Source organism: Eupeodes corollae, chromosome X, assembly GCF_945859685.1.
Source record: "Eupeodes corollae chromosome X, idEupCoro1.1, whole genome shotgun sequence".
In the NCBI taxonomy this organism is placed as follows: Eukaryota; Metazoa; Arthropoda; class Insecta; order Diptera; family Syrphidae; genus Eupeodes; species Eupeodes corollae.
The window spans coordinates 2,312,747-2,339,785 of NC_079150.1; positions in this window are offsets into that span (position 1 = coordinate 2,312,747).

Consider the following 27,039-nt stretch of genomic DNA (forward strand, 5'->3'; position numbering starts at 1 on the left):
AAACAAAAAATACATATCAAAGGAAAAGATGTTTACTAGTTGGAATTTGAAACAAATATTTTCCGAAGTCTGTATTGTGGGGGCCCTTTTTTTTGTGGAGGCCCCGGGGCTTCCACCCGGTTGTCCTCCCCTAAATCCGGGCCTATATGGGTTATTTTTAAATCAAATCATTTTAAAAGTTCCTCATCCCATTTAAAAAATTCACTACCATTAACAAACGTCAAAAAATTAAGCTTTCATCTTTTCATTATACCTAAGTTGTCAATTACTTTGTAACCAGCTTTTGAATAATTGTATAATGTATCAATTAACAAATATATGTATTAAGAAAAATCATCTTTCTAAGACTTTGAAAATTTGAATTTCCTTATGCTCGATTTGAAAACAAATTGTAAGAAAGGTTTAGGCGATAAATTTGTTTAAATTTATTTAGCTAGCTATCTATTACTGTATAAGACTTTCGTGAATTTACTACAGTGTTGTTTCGTCTGATTCAAATAATAACTGGATTTCTCCATGAATTTCTCCACTAGAAGTTCCACAAAAAATATCTAGATGCCGCCCTATTCGATATCCACCATGAGAGTGCTATGGTTTTCATGCACAAAGACACCACCGACCAAGTGAGTGGCGTCATTTAAACAAATCTAGAAGTTTCACTAGCGGCTGCTAGAGTGCGCTTCTACTTTTCGTTTTGATTTGTCAGTTTTTAAATAAGTTATCACAAAAGTAAATAAATTTGTGTCCCAGAAGCAATGCGAAATAAAACAAATGTGGGAAACATAGGATGCAAATGTGGTGAAGAATATAACGTTTTCTGCATGTCATATATCTATGTATGGACCTTGATAACTTTTAGACATTAAATTCGTCACTTTATTACAACAAACCATATGTTATCATTAAGAAAATTTTGCATTTCAAGAACTATCTTAAATCTTTATTTATAGTAATTAAATAAAGTCGTCATACATCAATGGAATTTTTGTATAAGTCGATTGTAATCATTTCTCGACGTTTCAAGGATCCTATAAATATATATTCTAAGAAGTTGTTTTAATATACATTCTCGTATATCCTTTATTTTGGCATAAAAATGAATACATTTTTGATATACAAATAATAATAACAACTTGTGAAAAGATGACTTTTATAAAAGTGACCATTTTTGACATATCGCCAGACTCCAATTGACAATTTTAAATTTAAATACAAATTAGGCTGAAGAGAACAATAAGTTGGGGCTCTGTAGAATACAGGTTCTTTATACACTATTAAACTCAGTTTTTTAACTTCCCATAGGACGTTTCAAGATACCAAGAGTCGAAATAAAAGATTTTTAGAAAGATGTCTGTGCGTGCGTGTGTAGTGTACGTACGTTCGTACGTCCGTACGTTCCCGACGTTTTTTTCGTCGTCCATAGCTCAAGAACCAGAAGAGATATCGACTTCAAATAAATTGCAAATAAATTATGGGTGGTTTTTTTACCATAGCAGTTTAAAAAAAGGTGCACATTTTGGTTAAACCTAAATATCTTACGACCCAAAAACGCTAGAGACTTGAATTAAATTTAATATAATATATTGTAACGTGATACAAAACAAGTACATTTTTTGAAAAAAATTGAATTAACGGTTTGTCTTTATAAATCAAAAAAATGTGTTACCTCAAAAATTTTACGAATACAAAATGATTTTATCTCCAAAACAATTTTAACAAAAATATCGTTTTTAACATCTGTAAGATTTTGAGAAAAATCGAATTGACAGTTTTTTTTACAAAAAATCAAAACCTAAATAAAACATTACTCAAAGTTGGTGAAAATTGAAGTTTCGACTCAAATATCTTTTCTTAAAGTTAAGATTATGGCTAATTTAAGCTTATAAGTAATATTGTTTTTAACATTCGGGAAAAATTTCGAGAGAAATCGAATAGACAGTTATTTTTACAAAAAATAACTACAAACAATAAAAAAAAACAATAGTAAAACTTGGTAAACATTTACATTTTGACTCAAATAAATTTTCAAAAATTAAAAATATTGTTTTTAAACTTTTTTATTTCCCAGAAAATATTGTTTTCGATATTCAGCCTTTTTTTTATAAACATCCAAGACACAGTTTTTTTCATAAAAATATAAAATCTACAAAAAAATGGAACACAAATTTAGTAAAAATTGATGTTCGGTTCTTGATATCTCTCAAATTAATTTTATTCATCCAATTCGTAGAAATTTAAGATATGCCACTTAAATTTGTAAACATTTGTTTTCGACTAAAAATCATTTTAACAAAACTAGATTTTGAATTTAAACTATTTCTTTCTATGAAAAATATTGTTTTAAGAATAATTCAACTAACAACTTTTTTAACCCAACACGAAAACCTACAAACCTTTTAAGCAAGACAAATCGGCAGACGGGATGAGAAGTTATCAGTGTGGGTCGCACTTAGCCTCTTTTTGATTTGTAACATAGCTACAATTAATTATTTTAGGCCTTAAGTCATCGTGTCTATATTGTTTTTCTTTACATAACTTACAATGGTAGAATTAATTGCACACTTAGTTTTCCCAATTTTTCAAAGTGATTTGATATCAACCTAACACTATAAACAGTGATGGTCTAAATAATAAAAGCGAAATTCTAATAAACATATTCTTTGAAAATAAATAGTTAAATGATCATATTTTTTGTAAGTTAAAATTATTTCCAAATGTTAACGTAAAATATAATACAAAAATCGAAGTTTAACCCAAAATATAGGTAAAACTATTTAAATGCGTCTTTTTCCTGGCTTTTGATCGTATGGTCGCTTCACACCGACTTCTTTTTGGCATAGATTCAATAAGTTTTTGATATGTTTGCGTACCATTATTCTTGGATTTCTTTCGATAGTGCCTCCGTATTTGTGGTCTTCTTGAAAGATATTATTTTTTTCAAATCAGTTTAAAGATTTTCTATGGGGTTAAGATCAATTGTGAAGGCCATTGTAAACCTGATAAATTCTTTTGTTCAAACTACTATGTCACGGCTTAAGCAGTGTGTTTGGGTTCCTTATTCTGTTGGAATGTCCACACTAATGGCAGACTTTCCTCTGCAGATAGAAGCATATCGTTTTTCTACATTTGGGGAACACAGAGATTTATAAAAGAATATACCTTTTGGTTTGTGTTTTTTTTTTCGATTTTGACCAAAACATTTGTACGACTATTATCTTAAAAAAATGTGATAAAAACGCCTTTGGCCTAAACTTCAAAACCTTAACTTCCAAATATTAAGTCAATCGACATAATGGTTTGGACATAAAAAAAATGTATTGATTAACTCATATTATTTTAAATTTTGAATGGATGAATATTCTTCGATAATGTTTTGCTTTATATCCTGTTATTTTTTTTATAGATATGTTGTCATTTCAAGACCATACGCATCATCCGATGATAAATCATTACAAGCCGTGTGAAAGCTTGGTGTTGATGCATTTTTGCACGATAAATTATTAAATGGGTAGTCAACCTGCTTCTTATGCACCAGAACTTCAATACTACTGGCTAAAGAGTTAGAATCGTGGCATGGTTCTGAGTCGTAATAACAATCAATGGACACAGGCCTACTTATCTTGTAACCGAATAAAAAACTACTCAAATATCGTCTTTTTACAATGTATGGACGTTTAGGTAAAAAACAAAGCGGCGCTGCATTCTCTATTTCTAAAAATGCACCTATTTGTCGAACATGTGTTAGTTTTTGTTCCGGTCATGAGCTTTCTGAGATTGTATGTTATGGTCTACAGGGATCGGGATAATTTTGGTTTAAAGCTACATCACTAAGCTCATCTAAATACAATGCAAAAACGAAAACGAAAACAGCAAATTAATATAAAGTTATTACAAAGTTTATAAATTGTGCTGTACTTACTAGTCAAATACCGCTGCCTCAATTCTTCCGTTAGAGGTCGGAGCCTCTTCGAAGTATACCCGCCTCTCCGAAATGTACTCTTGTTTTCATATTGAAAAAATGTCTTTTCCCTGGTCAAACATCGGCATAATCTTCGCATTCTTTATATTCCATGTCAGAAAAAAAATATTAAACGAAAAAAAAACAAGCAAATCAACGAATAATTAACTACTTTTTATAAATTATGGTAAGGTTACCAAATGTACATACATGCAAATTCTTAAAAATAATTAATCTTACCGATATAGAAAATTCATCCACATCATTACAAAATAGCACGATTCAGGTTCTGTGGAAGCTGTGCTATCGCTTTCAATATAAACTTTTATTTTTGTTTGTATGCAAAAAAAAATTATTACACTATTATAAATGTATGCATATTTATTTTAGATTTAAATACATTAATATAAAGAGTAGGTAATACATATAATAAATAAATAAAAATTACAGTTTTTCTTAAAGTTATGTTTTTTGCTTTAAACTAATATTTTCTTAGCTATACTCTTATTTTCATTGTGGTGGCATTTTGTTTTAATGTTTGCTTATAAGTTTCTAAATATACATAAACTCAATTATAATATTATTCTGCTGAAATTCAAAGATTATTTTAAAGTTAGTGTTTAATTATTATAGATAGATAGTACATAAATTGCTTCAAAAACATGTTTTTGAACTTCTTAACAGCATTTTAGAACACATATGTATCTATGAATTGGACTCCATAAGTTGACTTGAAAAACAGACGATAAAAGGAGGCCAAACTTACAACCCAAGGAAATAAGACATCATGGATATACATAAGTTAAAACAAAGAGTTAATGAAAGACATCATGGTAAAAGCATAATGAAATGTATCTCTATAAGAAAATAAAAAGACACCTAAGCAATCAAATATCAATTAATAAGTCAAATAAAAGAAGAAATACAAATGACCCACATTCATTTGATTCTAACAGAATACAAGGTGACATCCATATTTTAGTATAAAAAGGAATAAAAAAACAATGGCAATACAATTTAAAACCGTACTACCATTTTACTGAAATAAAATCTACCCAAGGCTAGCCCCGCCTTGAATAATATAGTCTCAAACCCCCCAACAATGCTATAAAATTGAACTTTCAAAAACCTACTACTACTGGATAGTCAATAGAACAATTTTCGATTTTCAATTTTACGTAGTCAATATGGCAACAAAAGTAGTCAATAGAACAACTTCAGTAGTCAATATGACAATTTTGTTGTCATATTGACACCCAAAAATTAACTATCGAGGATTGTTATATTGACTACCCAGTAGTCAAATTAGATTGCGGTTTTCAACAAAAATTGTCATATTGACTACCGCAGTTGTCGTATTGACTAACGCAATTGTCATATTGACTATTCAAATTCTTTCAATCAAAGTTGTCATATAGTCAATATGACTACCATAGTCAAATTGTAAAAAAATGTCGGATCCCAAAATTGACAACCAAAAATTGTTCTATTGACTATCGCGTTTATCGGCTGTTCTCTTCTTTTTATGTTGTAGAATTGTCAGAGCAACAAAAAAGGGAAGGAGGTGATGGTTCGAACAATGTGATGTGATATTAATTGACGAAAGTAAATATTACAAACCTTCTGTAATGTTCGCAATGTGCGAAAATATTTTCGAAAGTAAATATATTTTAAAATGCTATGTTTTTGCAATAAGATTTCAGCTCAAGCATTTATGCTTAAAGTATTTTTACTCATCACATGATTAATTATTTTTAAGAGTTAAAAATAACAAAGATTCTAAGATCAACTATGTTTTCCACTTTGACATTTTGCCACAAATTGTTTCTGCTCAATATAAAGCATTTATGCTAAGAGTATATGACTGCAAAAGATTTCGGAAGTCTTCTTTTTATTACAATGTGAATATATTCAAAACCCTTCTGAATATTTTATTCACCATAGTTACTGTTGTAGTTTAGCAATTTTCTCTGGGAGCACGGTTTTTTTTTTTTTTAAATATTTATAACAACAAAGATTCTTAAAGTTCTTCCTTTTTTGCCCTAAATTTAAGTTCTAAATCATTTATGCGTAAAGTATATGTAATTATCAATATTTAGACTCTTAACTCTTTTGAACAATAAAGATCACTTAATTTTTTAACTGAATCGATCGACGATGGTCAACTTATTGCAGTTAAGAAGAAGACCTCCATGTATAGAATATTTTCTCTCAAAAGATTTCGATTTTTTTTATCATTTCGATATTTTCAGTATTAGATTTTTCTTAAAATAAAACGTTAGAGGCATAATATGCTAATCAGTATGTGTAACTAGAAAGCGAACATTTATGCTAAGCGTATTTCGACTAATAACTGTATGTAATTATAATATCGTAGTACCCTTGGCGTGATGTTAGTGCGTAGGACTTTCATACCATAGGTCTTGGGTTTCATCCCTGCCTGTGTCATTTAGTTTTTTTTTTCACAGTAATTGACAAATCCTTCAAATCAATTCTTGTCATGAAAAAGTGCTTTCTCAAACAAGCCGTTCGGATTCTTCCTAAAATTGTAGGTCCCTTCCATTCCTGACAACAGTACTCGCACACAGGAATGGTTGAGAGTTGTAAGTCACTAGGCCCTGGCTCACAACGGACTGTTGCGACACCCCATTTGATTTTGATTACGTAGTAAAGGCCAGTGCACGGCACTGTAGTTAATTAAATGTCCATAGTAACTTAAAAAAAAGAGCCCACACTCCTCAGCGATGTAACGATATTTGAATCTGTAGGTAGGTATGTGCTGATTTGTATTTATATTCAAAATAGGTAATCCAAAAATGTGAGTGATAAGTAGAAGTAGCAGATTGGAAAACGAAAATTGTTATTAGACTGTCATCGCAAAAAAACAAAAGGAGGAGGTGATTATACTAATATAGAACCAATAGTATAGTCTTTGGAAGACTCTATGGAGACGACTCGTAGTGCCTACGGCGACATTTTATCTTTAAAACTTTTTCGGTTTGGGGATTTTCTTAAATTAATGGCTTTTTAAATTCTATTTCAATTTAATTCTTTCTAAATGACTACATCTGATATTGGAAACCTATTGGTGTATAAAATAAGGAAGTGAATAAATTAGTGTATACAAAATGGAAAGTAATGTGAAAAAATGTAAACGTTTCTTTTGAAACATTAAAACTCCACAAGAAGTCCTAGACATAAATCTTGCCTCCGATACTATTCACCATATCATCTTCGACTGGAAAGTATATGATAACATAGTCAATGACCTCACCTCAGCTATGAACAGATCGCTAGAAATTGCTTGTCCACTTATACTTATAAGAGGAAAGAGGAAACCACAATGGTGGTGGACACCCTCCAAACGAGCCAGGTTACGAAATTTATTTCACCTAATCCAGCGATGCCAAGCTACTTTGAAAAATTCAAATGGACAAATTCAAGTAATAAATCACTGAGCTTTCTACTGGACACTCACATTCCTGGTAGTTCTCTAACCGAAACTTACAACAATCATATTCGTTCAAGTTCCAATACAAAATATCCAAAAGGCCTGATCACAAGGGACTAGCTACAATGTGCTCTCTCAGCTTAAAACCATTTTAACCTGCAGGACCAGATGGAATAAAACCAGCCGAACTACAAATAACTTCCGACATAATTGCACCAATCTTTAAGGCAATGTTTACCATTCTCGCATGGAGAGAAGTTAAAGTTGTTGTTGTTGTAAATGCTCGCAAATCAATAATAAAGATCTACAACCTAAACGTCTATCATCATTCCATCTTAGGACCTTGGAAAGATTGATTGATATCCATTTAAGGGCAAGCATTTATACAAATGCCTTCTTTAAAGGTAAATCGGTGGAAACAGCGTTACACACCTTAGTACGCACCATCGAATATTCCCTCCATCATAAAGAGTTCACTATGGTTGCTTTCCTTGACATCGAAGGTGCCTTTAACAACGTGAACACATCTACACTAACATCTCTAAAAGTAGAGAGTTCTATTTTTACACAGATGGGTCAAGAACAAAAGAAGGGGTTGGTGGAGGTATGTACTCTGAACGACTGAAATTAATGTCTCATTCCGCCTTCCCAATCATTGTAGCGTGTTCCAGGCGGAACTTTTGGCGATAAAGGAAGTCCTGGCTTAAAGAAAACGTGATATCAACATCTGATATCCGTATTTTCTCTGATATTCAGGCCGCTATCAAATCTCTGGACTCTGTCTCTACAAACTCTATAATAGTCCATAACTGTCGACCATCTCTAATGGAGATGGCACAACAGTTTAATATTCTTATATTCAGTATTAATATGCTGGGTGCCGGGCCATGGGGACTGTAGGGCAGATGAACTCGCCAGGAACGGTACAGTACAACGCATCCTACCAAGTTTGGCAAATGCTGGCATACCAATCGCTACTTGTAAACTATTAATAAGCAGATCGCATATAAGCTCGATAATAGATGCCATAACCGGACACTGTGTAATAGAAAGTATGCCACGCGGCTAGGCCTATTCTCAAAAGACTTTTGCAGAAGCTGTATAGACGAGGAAGAAAATGAAACAGTTTTTTACCTTCTCTATACATGTTCTGCTCTAGCTCAAAAACGCAAGAATAACCTAGGAGAATTCTCTTTAACGATCTAAATCATATTAGCATAATCAGCCTCTCACGTTTCGTAAGGGACTCAAACTGGTTCAATTGAGCTTAGGAGGAAGTCTCAAGATTCATGTGGTATCACAATGGGCCATTAAACTGGCCAAAGTGTGTCAGATTCCGTCATGGACAGCCACTTTAACCTAACCTATAACCTTGTAAAACACATTCAAAGAGAATATTTGACGCGATATTGCTGCAAAAAGTGGTCGAAAACTGGGCGTCTCGGCTGGAAACTATTCGGAGCAGCCGAGGCGGCTACATGATCTACATCTTTTCTAAGACATAGCTGCAAACCATTTTCGTAATACAGCTAATTCAAAGATAAATGTAACACCAGTAATTGATTAATGGTTTTTATCTTTTCTATTCCGTTTGGGTTTGGGGTTGATTCAAATTCATTTTTTTTGGAAATTTGTGTTAGAATTCCATTTTATAAGTGGTTTTCCAATAGGGACGGGTTGATTTTGACAGCTCGTGGCGGCCACATTGTCTCTTTTTGTCACTGAAGACAGATCATCATGGTAAGTTACGACATCCATGAACACGTGCAAATGATATAGCTTTTTTTATCAAAATGGATATTCACTAGTTGAAACGATGAGCGTGTTGCGTATTTTGTATGGGGTATATATGGATACCGAAGACATATAGTTTCTACAGCGGTTTCATAGCATGCCTATCTCGCTCATGAATTCGCTACCAAGATCGTGTGACCTCTTTAGACATTTTCTTCTGGCTCTCTTAAGTCACAAGTCCATGAGAATAAGCCGCAAGTCAAGCAGCCCTTAAATACGTTGAAACCGCTACTAAGTGTTAAGGTTTTCTCTGCCGATGCAGAAGCTTTTTATCCTTCTAATCTGTCTATAATTTACAAAATCTATATTCGTCTTAACTCGTGGCCGTTGTCTAACAGGAGCTTTTGTATCTTTTGAGCACCGTATACCAAGGTTGAATGTATGTCATTATTTTATCGATATTTTAATTAACAATGCTCTAGTACCTCAAACAATTCAACCGCAATACCTGTTCTTACAGGAATGCCCATCAGTTTACTCTTGAGCCCAATTTCGGACGTACTGCTGTGAAGTACAGAAATTCTTTTTTAAGTGGAACTTCACTAATATACAATGCTTTACCAGACTCAATATTTTTCACGCATTACAATGGACAGGGATGGTATTGAATAAACTAAAGTGCATTGGTATCTCCATTCCAATAAGTAAGTAAGTAAGGAAGTAAGTACGGAACTTTATTAAGTAATTATTAATTAAGTGAATTTTGTTCTTATAAACTAGATTTAACAATTCTGTCGACTTAAAGATATGTCAGACTCAATGGACTATGCTATAGTAAATGTTTTTAACATTTAAAGAAATAAATTCATCATAAATTAAATTTATTTAAATTATTATTCAAGTGTACACTTGCTCCCGGCGCACAACCTAAGAGGAAGAGGATATCTATTTAATAGATCATCAGGGGTGTTATTTTTGTTGTTTCATTTATGACTTTATTAGAGCAATATTTTTTGTCAGGCTTTCTAAATTGTTCACAACAAAATCGCAATAGTTTTCTTATGAAACTTTCCATTACCTTGGCTACAGAAGGTGAAAGTGTGAACCAAATAAAAAATTATTGTTTTATATACGACAATATATATGTATGTTTCAGCTCTTAGAGCTATTTGATTTTCGTTTATTTTGACAGCAAGAAATGTCCTTTACCTCGAGAGTTCCTAAAGACATTAACCCGCATTTATTTGTTTTAATTATTATATGTTTGTTTGTTGTTGTTTTGTTTTGTCCATACGTAATACTTAGCCGTGGATCGCTTGACAATATAGTTGTTTCATTAGCATACTGTAAATCATTTTTATAATGGGAATCTTAAATTAAATAGCTTAAATATTAGTCCATCATGTAATTTTGAGTCGAAAGCTTTTCAAAGTCAATATATAAGCTAACTGTACATTTTGTGTTCCTTAAGTTTTCAATGGCGTTACTTTGAATTACTAGTAGTGCAGTTGAGCTTTCTTTTTGGTTATTAGGAATAATATTTGCTTCTTTAGTGAAGTTATTCACGTCATGATCTTAAAAAATTCTTTTAAACAGCTTTTCAATATGAGGAAGTAATAAAGTAAAATATCTAATGCAGCTTTGGTTTTTGTAATCGGTACTATTAATGCTTCCTTCCAAGTACGAGAAAAGTAACCATCGTTAATACAATGGATAAAGAAAGAGGACATTTTGTCAAAATGAAATTAGATATCTGATCATTACCAGCTAGTTAACAGCTATGCTAAATGCTCTTACTTTTTCAGGTGTTGTAAATACAGATAAACTAGGACTTGTTGCTTTATTTAAAAGAGACATTTTTTATATTCATTTGCAAAATTTTGATTCGTTAGGTGTTTGCAGCCAGTGAAGACCGAAGAGTTAACATTTTTAAATGCATCTAATTTGCAATCAATGTCACTAAATTTTTTTTCGTTGTATGTTAGTATGTACTTTGATATATCTGTACCGAAATATTTTCGTCCAGTTCTCTTATCAATTTCTTTAAAGGCAAAAGGCGAAGGTTTAATTTTCTCAAGCCTTGACTGGAATGTATTGTTTAAGTCTATATTGACATTATCCTTAATAATTTTACTTAAGCATTATGTCTTAGAATGAAGTTGAAGTTATTCGGGATTTACTCTGTTTAAATACCGATTATATATTTTTTTTAGCCGGACACTTCGCATATCAATAAGTTGTTTTGTTCTATCAGATAAAGAATGAAATTTTTGGTCTTGATGACATACTACAACTGAATGTAATTCAACATTTGATGTTATTATTATCTTTAATTTATTTATATAAGAATCTACGAGTATTTCGATGTTTGATATATGTATTTCTGTCAACAGGTAAGTTTAAAGATAATATTATATTACAATTGAGCCTAAGTTTAAAGGAATCATAGTTTGTGTTTTTAAAACTCTTGTAGGTGTTTGGAGGTGTTAAAACCAAAAGGAAGTTTTTAAGCATTATTTCTATGATGATTTCTTAGTGATCTGAATTAACTGAAAAAGTTTTATATGTTGGGTTACTTGAGTGGCTTAAGACATTGTTAGCAACGCTTATTGGTGATTTTTGAAAAAAAAAATTCAAAGTTGGATCATCAGAACGAATTATGTCCAGATTCAAGCAGAAACCGTTATGAAACCAATTGTGGGACAGGTCTCCATTATTATTACTACTTTGACATCCAAGCAGTGTGACGGACATTAAAATCGCCCCCAATAAAAATGCATCATAACTACCAATTAAGGAATACAGCCAATCAAGTTCGCGGAATAAACTATTACCAGCATTTGATGGTATATATACTACTAACAATTAAGCGTTATGCTGAATCATTTAAATTCTGGAACAAATTAGAAGCAAGACATATTGAGAACTTATTAATTTAGAAAGGAATTGAGTAGAACTTGTAATTTTTGTTTGAAAGTATTGCCGTTCCTCTACCTGAATCGTTCCTTTTGTGGTTTGTGTTTTGAAGATAAACAACTTTCCAATAAGAAACAAATTTGCGTTCTATTTATAAGATCTAACAGAGTTACTCTTTTTGCACTTGAAGTTTATTAATTGAAATGTATCGAAATTATTTTAAATTGAAATTTTCCGTCATGCCACAAAGTGTATGTAAGAAAAAATTTTTTCCTCCTTACTTTGTAATTGTTTTTTGTTGTCCAAAACTGTCCTATTTTGACCAAAAGATCCTTAAATGAGATGCTGAACAGATTTTTAGCTTAGAATTAAAAAATTCGTTCAGATCTCCTTTCCGTATAGTTTAGTTAACGAACACTGCCTATTATTAAGAACTAGGCCAACAGAAATTTGAATTGTTTACATTCATATACTTTTTTTTATAAAAGAGTTATCAAGATCGGTTGATTGAGGAGCATCTTCGCGATGAGTTGAATATGTATCAGTGTAAAGGGGTTGAGTGGTTTTTTATCTCTTGTTCTTTTGTCAGAAATCGAGGGAGCAATGTAATTCTCTGGTGATTCAGCAAAACTGTTGCTCGACGTCGACAGTTGTAGTTGATGCAAGTGAGAGCTGAATGGTGACTCACTGGTATTGGTAAAGTGTTTTACTCTTTTTTCAGAGCTTGATTGAAAGCTATTGGCATAGGGTTTCAGTTCATTTATGACAGTCGACCATTGAGGATAACGCTCCACAGTGCCAACCTCCATAGATTCATCTTCTAAATAATTAATATCACTTCGGTTTCGGATTGATATTCATGGTTTTTGATTTAAAAGAGTTTATACTAGTTAAAGTGTCAATCAGTTGACGTGTTTTATTTTTAATATAAATAAATAAGAATTCTGCAAATTTTAGCATTTAAAATTGGTACAAAAGTTCAATTGCAAAACCTTAGAACACTGAGCACACGTCTGTTCGCAGGAAGTAATCGTACATGACTCCCTCCTTTCTAGTTCTTCCTCCTGAGTGAGTGCACAGTACCCCACTGTTTGATTTTTTTTTTTATTTTAAAATTAAATGCTTGTTAAACTAAAGAATGGAGTTGTGACCCACTTTCTTTCTTCAATTAAGTCAAAATGCTTCGCTGAAGTGAATAACTAAAAAACTAAAGTGTGTTTATTTTTTAAAGCTTATAGATCATCTTCATGTCATCTTTTGATCCTCTTACATGGATTTAGGTTATTGTTAATTTGGTTTAATTTTTGAGTGTGTTTTGTATTTCCAATACTTTATGAAATAGCAAAGTGAATATGGAAGATGATATGTTTCCCTTTATTTGAGGGACCAAGCAACCAAACAGAGTTTTCGATGATACAAAAAATGATGGTTAGATTTAGATTTATGTTAATAGGTATTAAGACAAATGAAAATAATAAAAAAGTAAGTAGCCTAATTTATTGATTTAAGATAATTTTGAGTGAAATGAAATAATGAAAGCATTTTTATTTTGAAGATGAAAAAGTACATTTTGTGGAAAGCTCTCCATGTCTACTGTGATAAGTTTTTTGGTTTTGCACAACCTCAAAAAAAAAAAAACAAAAACGACAAGCGTTTGCATACTAAAGATTACATTTTGACCAGTAATTAAAAATTGTTCTGCTTATAACATGAAAGCCAACAAAAACTAGGACTAACTGAAACATAAAGCGTGAAACATATAATTGATTTCGAACTTTGAAACTAAATTTTGTTGCGGGAGTTCCCGCACGGATACGCTTGTAAGTGGTAAAATTAGAAAAAGCGTATTCAGTACAACAACAATTCACGTTTGTGAAATTGCGTAGTTGTAAAATATTTAACATCAAAAATTGCTGACAATCGCCTCCTTGTTCTCGTTCCAATGCATGTAAATTGGTGGTGAATACCTGCAAATTTTCTTATTTTTAAATCGAGCTAGGTAAAATTTGTGATAAATAAAACTAGCCCCTCATCATCTCCTGCTAATTCTACGATAATTTATGCTTCGTTTGAAAGCATTCTGTCCTAATGTAGATATTTGTAAACCAAATAGATCCGTGCTTGCTTCTTGGTGCTAAAACTTGTCCATGCTTGAGCCACTAACTCACATGATGTCTCATCTAAACTCAAAGCTATTTGATTTTAGCATGAGTAAGAATATTCTTAAAAATGCGCACTTTAATGTTGTATCAATTTGTTTGTAATTTCAATTTTGTTTTTATTTATTTTTTTCTATAAAAAAACATGAAAGTCGTAAAATAAAAATTAATTCTTGTATCGACTTAGTTTGAGAAAATTTAATTGTTCTTACAAATATAACTATCATTTACAATTTTATATTTTTTTTTAATGTTAGGCATATATCAAGGAATATATTTAGTTGGTGACGTTGCTTTTATTTGAAACAGTCGTTATTTTTCAAACCATCGGGTATCCCTCGGTACATATCTAGCTTCCCCATGCAATTGTTAGGTAAAACTTCTCTGCAGTCCATTAAAAGAACTTAATATAAAGAAGGTATAAGGAATGAAATGCTTCACTTGTATGTATTGTCTCACTACAAAATACAAAATTCAAAAGCCCGAAATGTTGCGAATGTAGTTTGATTTCATAAACAAATGTTTGATTTAAAAAAAGTCAGCTGATAACTACATTTAAGAATTGATTTTTACATTTAAGAATTGATTTTTATGTAAGTAATTTTCAAAATAAACAAATACCACTGATATGGACTAAGCTGATAAAAGGTTTGATATTTTAATAGATTTTGTGAATTTTCAAAATTTTGTACCCCGACACGATCATGGCGAATGTTGATTGAAGATTGTTTCCAGTTGATTGATGATTGCTTAAAGATGCATTAAGCTCTTGAGTTTGATTTCTGTCCATGTTGATTAAAAATATTGACTCCGTTGTGACCGCTTTAAATTTCCATATATTTTTGTTTATTTCAGAACACTTCTAATTGATTTTACTTAATGCGAAATGCTATTGATTTTAAACAAATTCTCAAAAATACAAAGCTTAGAAATTCCTTAAATGCAAAATTTACTTTAATTTAATAACATTGAATAATTGGAACGATACTGAAAAGTAATTTATTAATTATTTTTAGGTTTATAAGTTAAAATAAAAGGTTTTAAATATGGTTTTTCTTATAACTATCCTACTTACTTTCAACGTTATCCATTTTGGGTAGACACGTTTGACTTATGCCCTTATTGTAATAAACTTTATATTCAACTCACAGAGAATCTGTTTAATTTCAAGACGATGAGGTGTCCTAGAATAAAAAAATTAATAAGTTAAAATAATCAAAGTAAATTTAATAGTGTTCAAATAAATTGATTTATTATATTTTATTTAAATTTAAGATGTCTTTATCTATATAAAGTCAATGTAAATTTAATTTAAGCAACAATTCGATAGACTTGTGTTTTAAATAAAAAAAAAGTATTAAACGAGCCAAAATCAAAATCTCATTAAAGAAGAAGTTGTTCAATACTTCATTAGGATACCTTAAGTTGATGAGGAAATTTGAATGCGTTTCGGTAATGCTCACTTTGACGGATGAGACAAAATGACTGTAAAACAATATTTATATCCGGATTATCACACAATTATCACATTTTTTCCCTAAAAATAAGTTCGAAACAGTTTGTTCAAATGCGAGAAACTGGATTTGTTATAAAGAAGTCCTAAATAGGTATCAAGCAATATTTCATGCCGTTCTTCTGTGGTACAATAAGAGACACATTTGAAGGCTTTAGACTAATAAAAATTCTCTCAACCCAACAAGTCGAGTGATACATGGCTATCTGAAAAGTACAAATGGTTACCACACAAGTTCATGCGAAGAAGCACACAACTTTCCTGGTGGCTCCCAAGCAATCAAATACGTTTAAATACAAATAAATGATAACTACAAGGAACAAGATACTATGAGCTTTCTACAGATTGGTTCCATACAAATGTGCAGGATCAGATGCTATTATAAGAGCTAAGCTAGGAAAACCCTTTGACATAACAACACCAATCTATGATTTTTTTAAGTAGCTAAATAAATCTGGTACATAGTCATTCAGTGTGGAGAAGGGGAACATGCTAGTCGGTTAACTCCAAAGTTTATCATCATTCGTTCTAATGACCATTGAAAGATTGATTCTGTATAGCTAATAATAAGGCAAATCAGATTGGATAACGAATTTAGAAAGCGAATTAGATAATTTGTCCAGGAACTACAAACTATTTACCTTCATTTTATATAAAAGATGCACACTTAAAGTTTTCAGACGAAGCTAAGTACCTGGATCTTATTTTAGACAAAAATCAAGTTAGTAAAATAATCTACCAGAAAAAGTAAACAAAGTTGCTGTAGTTCTGTTTTCCTGCAAAAAAGCCATTGGTATTAAAGTTCTGCTTAAACAAGATGCCATAACTTTCACATAGAATAACTTAAACAGCTGTCAGCTAACGAAATTTGTCCTACCCTACATCTATTGACATATCTATCTGCTTTATATCTCCAAGCATATAAGCTCGTTAATTAGTGTAATAAACGGGCACTACTTATAAGGAAAGCATCCCACGCGGCTCTACGTATTTTTAATTGCCTTTCGCTTATGGTTTCTAAATTCATTCAAAAAATATAGATATTCCATTGTTATTATAAACCTAAATGAAAAGCAGGATGCCAGATTAATTTATACTCTGTTTTAAAATATTGATCTGTCGTTTTGCATATATAAGCATATATGAGAAAAATAGTGCTATAAGACATCAATTTTTCAAAATACTTAACTTGGGTCATTTTTGACACTTTTTGTTTTTCTATATACACTTAATACACTTAATATTAAAACACAGTGCGAGAGTTACTTAAAAGTAGGGAACCGGTGCACATTGTTCTTAAAGTTTTGAATATCAAAACAGTATCATATTTTTTTTTGCTAAACTATGCATATGTAAAATTTTGCATTCGTAAAAAAATTCGAACTCGCCATTAAATCCTACAAAGATAATGTCAATAAAGCCTTTAAAGTTTACACACACAGGTACACTGGTTATCCCAATCTGATGGGAGTCATACTTTCTATTAGCTTATACCTAAACACCTCATAATGTTTCCTTTCTTATGAATAGACAAATGGTCATATTATGCCTTGTTTCGAATATAGCCCCGTACCTACTACCTAAATATGTTATTTAAAGGTTAAATGAATGTTCTTTGCCTCAGTTTAACTCCCATTGCTGAATAGTTCGGACGGTTGTAACGGTCGGTTGATCCTCAACAGAAAACAAAATAACAATTCAATTGTATTCCTCCGGTTAACCTCTGTTTTCAAATTGACTGCAAAAGATACTTTCCCTCCTTCCAAAAATCCAATTCTACGAACTCCGTGATTGCTTCAAGGGGGACCTATTTCAATTTAACTGACAGCTCCTGTTGATTGAGGTTGAGATGGTGATGCTAGTGTCCTGTAGTTACTATATATACTAATTGTATGTATGTCCAAAAGTGAATTATCAAAAATCATGACAAATGTTATCATGAACATTTAAAAATTGCATTTATTACGCTAATTATTCTAGTGTTATGCATGGAATGTAATATTTTTATTAAATCAATTAGTTGCAAGAATGTCCCTACATGTGTTATGTATGTCCTGTGGTGATGATGATGTAATTAAATGTTGCCTGTGGTGGGCGCCAGACAGTGGTCACAGAACAAGAGTTTCAAAGAATTGAATAAGTGAATATAATTTGTGCCTCAAGATTTAACTTTTCATGTCTACAAGTGACATCTATAAGTTAGTTGATAATGATTTCTTAAATTTTGACTTTCCATTCAGGGTAGTAATATCTATTCCAAATGGGGGATAACAAAAATGTCTTTTAGATAGATATACATTTCAACGCCAACAAATAAACACTTTGCCATAGAACAATCATTCCGCCCTCGTTAAGCTGAACTCACTTCTTACAACTGATGGATTAAAATGTATAATCGGAATCATAATTAAACTCAGTGGAATCTGTCACACTATAAGCATGTTGTGCCTCAACTTAAACTAACTGAACACTTCAAGTAACAAGGGTCTGCAATTAAAACAAAAAAGTGCGGTTTACAAATTTTAAGTTCCATCATTAAGTTCCATATCATGAGAGATTTATACATATCGTAGCCTTTAAACCAGAAACATGAATGTGGGAAGTTAATAAGCTCATTAGACTTTTTAAGCTTACTTATGTAATGTTGTCATGTGTTCCTCGGTCCAAAAATGTCACACATGCATCATGTCTAACTTAAACACAATATTCCTATTATCACAACCTTACAGATAGAATAAACATCATTAACACCTTTAGTACCTATGTCAGATTCGTTTTTCTGGATAATGGGTTTATAATATTAACACGTGACATTAACATTTATAACATATTTTATAGATTATCTCGGTGAGGTAGTCGCCCGGCTTCTTTTTCTAAATAACTCGTTAGTAGTGGGTTATAATGCCTTTGACAATGACAGACTTAAGTAACTAATTTTATTCAGCAATACTATGAACATTCGTTGGCTACAACCGTTGTTGTGTATTTATAGCTTCTCCTTATAACGAAAGGAATTTTTGGTCTCATTTAAATTAAATAAAAATTACCAACAATATTTTGTGTATGACGAAATAGTTTGATTTCAAAATATATTTTTCCTAACGAGATTTTAAGTCGAAAACCAATTTTTAGCCATTTCTTGAAAGTTTTAATTTCATTTATAAACAAATACAGATTGGATTTTCAAAGAAAATTTGGCTCAGAATTAAATCATTTTAACAAAATCTTCATTTACTTACGACATTTCGAGGATTGAACACCAATTTTTACCAATTCTGCAATTGTATTATTTTTTGAAAAACCTGACGGTCGAATTTTTACAAGAAATTAACTGAATGTGGAAACAATATTTTCTATAAGATGAAATTAGTTGAGAGCCAATTTCTTTAATTTCAATCAAAATCAATATTTATAAACTTTTAGTAATGTTTGTTTAGGTTTTTAATTTTTGTAAAAAATTGTACCAGATGTCAAAAACGTTACTCTTCGTTAAATAATTTTGCTTACATTTTTTACTTGCGCCATATAGGAACTATACGGCAAGTTTTGCATTCGTGCAAAATTTCGAACTCGAGATTTTAATCAAACATGATATTACGATGGTAGAGAAGTCGAAAAAAGTGGGTCCCATGATTCCGTCCGGTCTGTTTTATCTGTCTGTCCACGCTACTACAGACTAAACCATTGGGTCCATTGAGTTCAAACTTGGAAGTTAAGGTTTTGAGCAGATTCGCGTTAGGCATTTTTTTCAATTTTTTAAGATCAAAACACTAACAGTAGCCCCCATACAATTTTTTTGGTTAAAAAACGATATTTCGAATTTTCTCAAAAACAAACCGATAGATTTTTTTTTGTTTTGTAACTTGGCTTCTTTTAATAAGAAAAACATATTTTTCTATTGCCCAGGAAAGGTACAGCTCATAGAACCGTTATTTAGTTTTTTAATTTTCTCAGCAACTTATCAACCGATTTCAATAATTTTTTTTCTGAATAAGCTCTTATATTGCCTTAACAATATTTGATTTTCAAAAGTGCAATTTTCTATTGTTTGGATTTTTAAAAAAAAATTGTTGTATTGAGAAATTAAATGGCATTTATATCTTTGAAGACAAACTTATTTTACAGGTATATTTTTAAATCTTATAAAGGTACTTTAAACAGACTCTTTGCATACAGGAGCAAGTTCGTGCGACCCAGTCGTGCATTTTATTTATAATTATATTAGTTTGGTATCACGTAACAATATATAATATAAAATTTAATTTAAATGGCTAGTGACATTGGTTCGCGAGATACTTTGGGTTAACTAAAACATATTTTTTTTTTTTCAAATTATCATGGTACAAAAAACAACCAATCAATTTTTTGACAGACATTTTTGCTCTTTGCTGGTTCTTGAGATATGGATATTATATGAATGAACGTACACACGCACGCACAGACATCTCTCTATGAATCTTCTATTTAGACTCTAGGAACCTTTAAAACGTCGAGAAATGGCAACATTTGCAATCCGACAAATCAAACCGATTACCTATATGGAAAGTTAATAAAGAAGCAATACTAGCCACAACTAAGGCAGTTCTAGTTTCTTAGGTTGTCGAAAACATCGTTCTGCTTGGCCAATGAGTACAACCTTATGGCCGAACGTGACGTATTTAACTCAGGTGAAAAATTACGCTTGCTGCATGACGGGCAAGAGAATTTGAAAAGAAAGATGTTACATATAAACACTGGAAAATCTTGTAAGAAATAAATATCATGTAGCAGAATTTCACAAATGATGCAAAATGTTTTCATCATTTGTGAAATTCTGGCACGGAAGCTATTTGGCTTTGACTTTAAGAATTAAGAATGACTCATGTTGTATGGAATGATATTTTCAATTAAATCTCCAAATCTATCTTGCTTCAGACCCCAATTTTGTTTTCAAATAAAAAGATACTAACTATTTTTTTAGAAAATAAAAAGAAATGTTCTATTGCATTTACCACCAATCTCCCCTCACGTCCTCCTGATAACAAGCATAGCATAGACCAATTAAGACAATAAAATAACAGAGTCAGACCAAATCAATTGAATGCTTGTTCACCCAGAAGGGCGGATACACAAAATCATGTAAAATCATATTCTTAAAAAATCAAAATATTCTATTTCTCAAAAAACTGGCAAGTTCAGGAATTTGAAACAATTAATTTTTCAAACTTTACGAGACTCTACTTTCATGTAAGCAATAATTTAATATTCTAGGTTTGTTTATAGCGTAGAAAATGCAATCGCAAGTAAATCAAGTACTTACCCAACCCATTAACTAAAAGTATGCATGCTTTGAAATACGAGATAGGAACGATAATAATGTTTTATTTTTTAATTTTTGAATATGGTTACTTTTTTCCCCTTTTTAACTCACCCGTGGCAACGAGTTTAAAACAGATTTGCTCTGTTGTTGTCATTCAGACAGGATTATAAAATTTACTGCAACCGGTATGTCGAATGCGGATTGATCTATATATTTGTGTGTAAAAGCTCAAGTATTAGTCTTAAGAGGGATGATGGACTTTGTATTATTATGAATTTCCGACATAGCTTATATGCGATGCTACAGTGCATAACACTGACATAGCTTGGAAGACAACAATAAAACTGAACTACAGCGGTTTTTGCCCGTTTATAGATTTTTTTGAAAGAGTTTATTTACTGGTCTGTTTTTTTTTTTGAATGGAAACAAAACATTATTTCTGCAAATTATTTAAAAACTACTGATTTTTTATCCAAAAAGAAGAAAACTTTTTGTATTTGTAGAACTTTTACGTACTAGTTGGTAGTTCATAATAAATAAAAAAGAGGCTGGGATGCGACCCACACTATAATAACTTCCCATCCCGTCTGCCGATTGTCGAACTTAAAAAAAAATAAAATTCGTTGCCCAACAGTCCGTTGAGAACTAGGGCCATTCAACCATTCCTGTCTGCGAGTACTGTTGTCAGGGATGGAGGGGACCTACAGTTTTAAGCCGGAATCGGAACGACTAATTTGAGAAAACACTTTTCATGACATGAATTACTTTTGGAGAATTTGTTTATTCCTCGCAAGAGGCAGTACCCGTGAAATTAAGTTTAGATGACATAGGTAGGGATCAAACGCAAGACCTCTGGCATGGTACTACAAACTTAAAACCTAAACATAATATTCATAGCAATATTTTGTGTGAAATAAATTATTTGAAGTCAATTCTTTCTTTGTTCTCCTAATAAAGAAGGGGTTTTCAATTGGAGCGGGTAGTTTTTGGCGCCCTGTGGCGGCTATTTTGTTTTGGTGACATCTGTCACATCTGTCGTTTCGATCTGAATAGCACCTTCAAATTATAAAACTTTACTATCAAAATTAGTGTTCGTTAACACAAACGTTTTGAGCATTGCCCCCATTTTACGGTAGACGTGGTAGCCCTTCACAGTCGACTCTTCAACATTTTGTGGCTAAATTTGAGACGACCAGTTCAATCAACAATCAGCCAACATCCGTACGTTCAAGGAACTCAGGATCGGCCGAGAACATAGCCGCGATCCGTGAAAGCGTACAGCAGAACCCGAGGCAGTCTATTCCTAGCCGTGCACAAAAACTTGGCCTTTCGCAAACTTCAACTTGTCAAATTTTGCATTTGGAATTGGGCCTACACCCGATCAGGATCCAACTGACCCAGGAGCTCAAAATTCGAGACCATATATAACGCCGTTTGTTCGCTGACTGGGATTCGAATCGTTTGGAAGAGGACCCTAATTTTGGCCGAAAAATCATCTTGATGAGGTGCATTTTTGGATGAATGCCTGTATTAATAAGCAAAATTGCCGTATAGGGGACGACACCAACAAACGCGAGATTCACCAGGTGATAGTGCATTATCAAAAAGTTCAGTACTTTTTTGAAAATTACTTTAGTGAGGCGGTCACCGTTAACAGCGAGTGCTACATAACTATGATTACTAATTTATCATGCCCAAACTCAACCATATGCCCAAATTCAACCATATTGACCTACACGACATGTATGAATGATTTGAGGGTAAGGTAAATATAGATACTTAATACTAATATGAAAATAATTTAACTAGGAAACAAATATTCTTTAGGGAAAACCTATAATAAAAAACCCTGATATGATACCTAAAAACTAAAAATTGCACATAAACCCAAAGACGATATAAACAAAATATCTAAAGAGATTAAGAATAAGCTCATTATCAGAATAAGAACATCTTCTAAAAAAATTGTCTTGCAATTTATAAATTACAAGCTTCAGTTGTTTAGTCTTATCATGAAGCCTGACTATAGAATAATGCCCTGGAAATATTATAATATTTTGCTTTGCCCTCTTTGAAGCTTTTTTAAGAAGGTTTCAGTGCAGTCAAACCACAGTGGAGCACCATAAGAAAGTAGATATAGGCTGGAAAAAAAATTTGAATATCAAATTTTAACTATGCACACCCAGGCCTGATTTGCGGATTATGAATGGGTTTACAATTCGTATTAAAAGATTAGTTTTGTTAGTCATGTTGGCGATATGTTTGTCAAAAGTCAGTTTATTGTCAAGTGTTACTCCTAGGCGTTTGCTGTTTTCAGACCAAGTGATATCGACGGCGTTTAGCTGTAACGAATTTTGTGGCAAAAAATCAAATGGCTTGTGATTTCTGAGTATTAACCTTGTTTTCAATTTTTTTTTTTTAAAAAGTTGCCAGTTAAATTTTTCAAAAAAAATAACTTAAAATTACCCACAATATTTTGCATACAATAAAATAGTTTGATTTCAATTTTTTTTTTGAAGTGGATGTCTCAACTGGTTCTTGAGATATGGACGAAGACATACCTTTCCAAACGTACGGACGTTGGAAAGTACGTACAAATGCACGCTCAGACATCTATCGAAAAATCTTTTATTAAGGCTCTAGCTACCTTGAAACGTTGAGAAATATCATATATTTTTTAATTCGACAAATCCGACCAATTGCAATAACTTCCTATGGGAAGTTAAAAAACAAAATTTGATTCTTCATAGCGAGAATCTTTAATTAGAGGACAGTTTAAATATGGGTATTTGATAATTTATGTGGTACCTGTGGGGTGACGGTTTTATGTGTTGGACTGTGATGCCAGAGGTCTTGGGTTCAAACTCTGCCTGTGCTATCTAGTTGTTTTTCACGAGTACTGCCTCTTGCAGGCAATTGAAAAATCCTCCAATAGTAATTCTTGTCTTCAAAAGTGCTTTCTCAAATTCGGAACCGGCTTAAGTCTGTAGGTTCCCTCCATCCCTTACAAAATTACTTTCACACAGACCTGTTGCACCACCTAATCTATTTACTCTTTATTTGATAAGTAATATCTTAAAACATATTGTATTGTATTTTGTTGTTGTCTCAAACACGTCCCAGAATGTAAGAAATTTAGCAATTTCATCACAACATCTTTAATAACAATTTGAAATAATTTTCTAAACTAAACGATTAAACTCAAAGTAGGTATTAAGAATTTAAGTATGTACCTATTTTTTTTTCAAAAGTAAATACGTGTAGGCATTGTAAATTTTTGTATTTATCTTCACGGAGTATGTTATCATTTGCTTTGTCATAAAAACTTAAAGAAAAAAATAAAAAATCAAAAACATCAAAAGATTTAGATTCAACATGATTAAGAGATTGGCTCCCGCTACATATACACAACACATCCTCTTTACTCCATAGCGCATTGTGGAAGGAAATCAACTCCCAGAATCCAAAGAAAACTATAAAACCTTTTACAAAAAAATAATTATTACTCTTGGAATTATTGAATACGAGTTTTTTTTTGGTATCAAGCTGTTTTTCCTATGGTCGACATTCGGAACTGGCATAGGTATGAAAAAGGTCGCATTGTGTCCAAGACAAGCTCGCCTTATAAAGATAAAACAGAATTATAAGACAAGTTCTAGCTCGAGAGAAACAGGTGGAAAGGCATCCAAGAATTCGAATCGGAAATTATGTTTTTTTGTTAATAAAACAAGAAAAAATCATCCCCATAGAACTGTTTTCAATTGATGAGTCTTTAGAGCAAAAAAAAACACCAACATAGGAGCCAAAGTTTACCTTTTATCAATTAAACTAACTAGCTATAGGTGTTGTATATATCAAAACACAAAACAAAACGAAAGGAAAAACACGTCCAACTAAACGGGCTTACATTCCTAGTATCGTTTGCGAAAGAAAATAGACATGGCAGTAACAACAATCACGTTTAGAGGATCAAAATAACGTCTAACCGAGCTGGAGATTGTGATGTTTTATCTGATTTTTAATGGAAAACAGAAAACTCTTATAGGGTAATCCTTCTCCATGTGGCAGGAAGCCTGAGTGTTAACATGGTTATTGCATTCATTCGGTCCTGATCTAAACATATAGATGCGTTCGGAAAAAAACTACCTCGGCAGAGTGGAGTGGATACAAAAAAACCTTTAAGAGTTTGTACCTAATTGAATCCTGTTCATGTCTCGGAATTTTGTAGAAGTCCGCGTTCTAAAATTTGTTTCCAGATGAACGAGTTCGGAAGTAAATATCAATCTGCATCCATCATGGGCGGCAAAACACCGTCTATTGGAAATAGAAAACCAACAGAATTAGCAGGTAAGGGTGGTTAGAAGTTGAGGTAATGGATGCATTGAGATTTATATTTTGCATATCATAGCCATCATAATTGGGAAGCGAAAATACCTCAAACACTCTTTCCTTATTTATATTTCGCCTTACTATGTTTCTTTTTTAACTTTATTTACACATTTTTAAAACAATAATTTTTTGTATTCGAAGTTTGTTTTATTTGTATATGTTTTCATACAAATTGTCGCTTTATGACCACATTGTTGAGTTCAAGTAATATGTTGCTTAGGCCAAATCATACACATTTTCGTACAAGGTTATTAAAAAATACCCGAGAGAGTAAAATTTACAAAAGAGGTTGTTGTATTTTTCCTTCTGTGAGCTTCTCTCAAAAAATTAAGCAAAAGGTTAAGTGGAGTTGCACTAACAGTGCAATTTAATTGCAACAGGTTGCGATGAGGAGATGATCACACTAGGGGCAGGATAAGATTAAAAACAGCATGATTAGATGTTTCGATCGCGTAGTCGTTCATGCGGGGCATTTTATATAAATCTATATGTAAAATAGCCTTTAAAAATCTAACAAAAAGTTTCTTGTTAAAATATATCACAAAGTTACCAAACGAGTGTACACTCTTGAAACTTACCTTTTTAATTTGTGTCAGAATACATAAGTTCACTTGGTTAAATAATTGTTTTATTGGTTCTCAAAATATTTGAAATTTCAAAAAAGAAACTGTTTTAGGATTATCAGATGAAAGTTATTTTTAATGTATTCAAAATTGTTCACAAAGTTTTACATTTTTTTTACTTTATCATTTTGTATATAATTCTAGAACACTGATTTAAACTTAAACTCAATCCATTTGTTTTGAACTAAGATGTCTTAGAAGTCAGATGAATAATGTATAGCAAGCAAAACTCTATGTACACCTGACTTCTGTCGAATAATATTTATGTATTTAAATCTTTTTCCTTAAATATTTCCTTCTTTCACTGGGTAAATTGTATTACTTTAAACTCAGATAAAATACTTCTTTACGAATTGAACACCAAACGCAGAATGAAAAAGCAGTCACAACAATTCACTTTTTAACACTGCAACACTTTAAACACTTGCAAACCAACCATCCAATACACCCATGAATCTACATCTCACCCTCAACGTGATTGCGTGGGAACCGCAAGTAAACATACCCTGCATATTCAAATGTATTAAAACATAAATACCACCCCATCCAGAAAACGGTAATGCCATCATTTAGACACATACATAACATGTTGCAACGGAAGGATTACGAACTGATGCGCATGCTATAATGCAGAAGTCACTCACAAGGATGCAACAATAAATCTTTCGTTCAACAAGTGGCTGGAGGGACTCGACTACAAAGAAGTTTTTTGTTGCTGGATCTGGACAAATTATTGATATCACATCTTAATCGAATTCTATTTTAAACTTTAATAGGTGCTGCTATATAGAAGTGGTGACACGTATAAGGAATAAGCCGAGTTAACTGGTGAGCTCTTTCTAAGGGTGTGCTCCTCTATATAGGATGGAGGCTGTCTGTTTGGTTAATCTTCATCAGACTGAGTCTGGATTGGCTAAGAACTATAGTTATATAGCTATCCAGGGTATAACTTTGTACATGTTTCTCCAAGAAATTGGTTTATTGGTTTGTGTTTGTC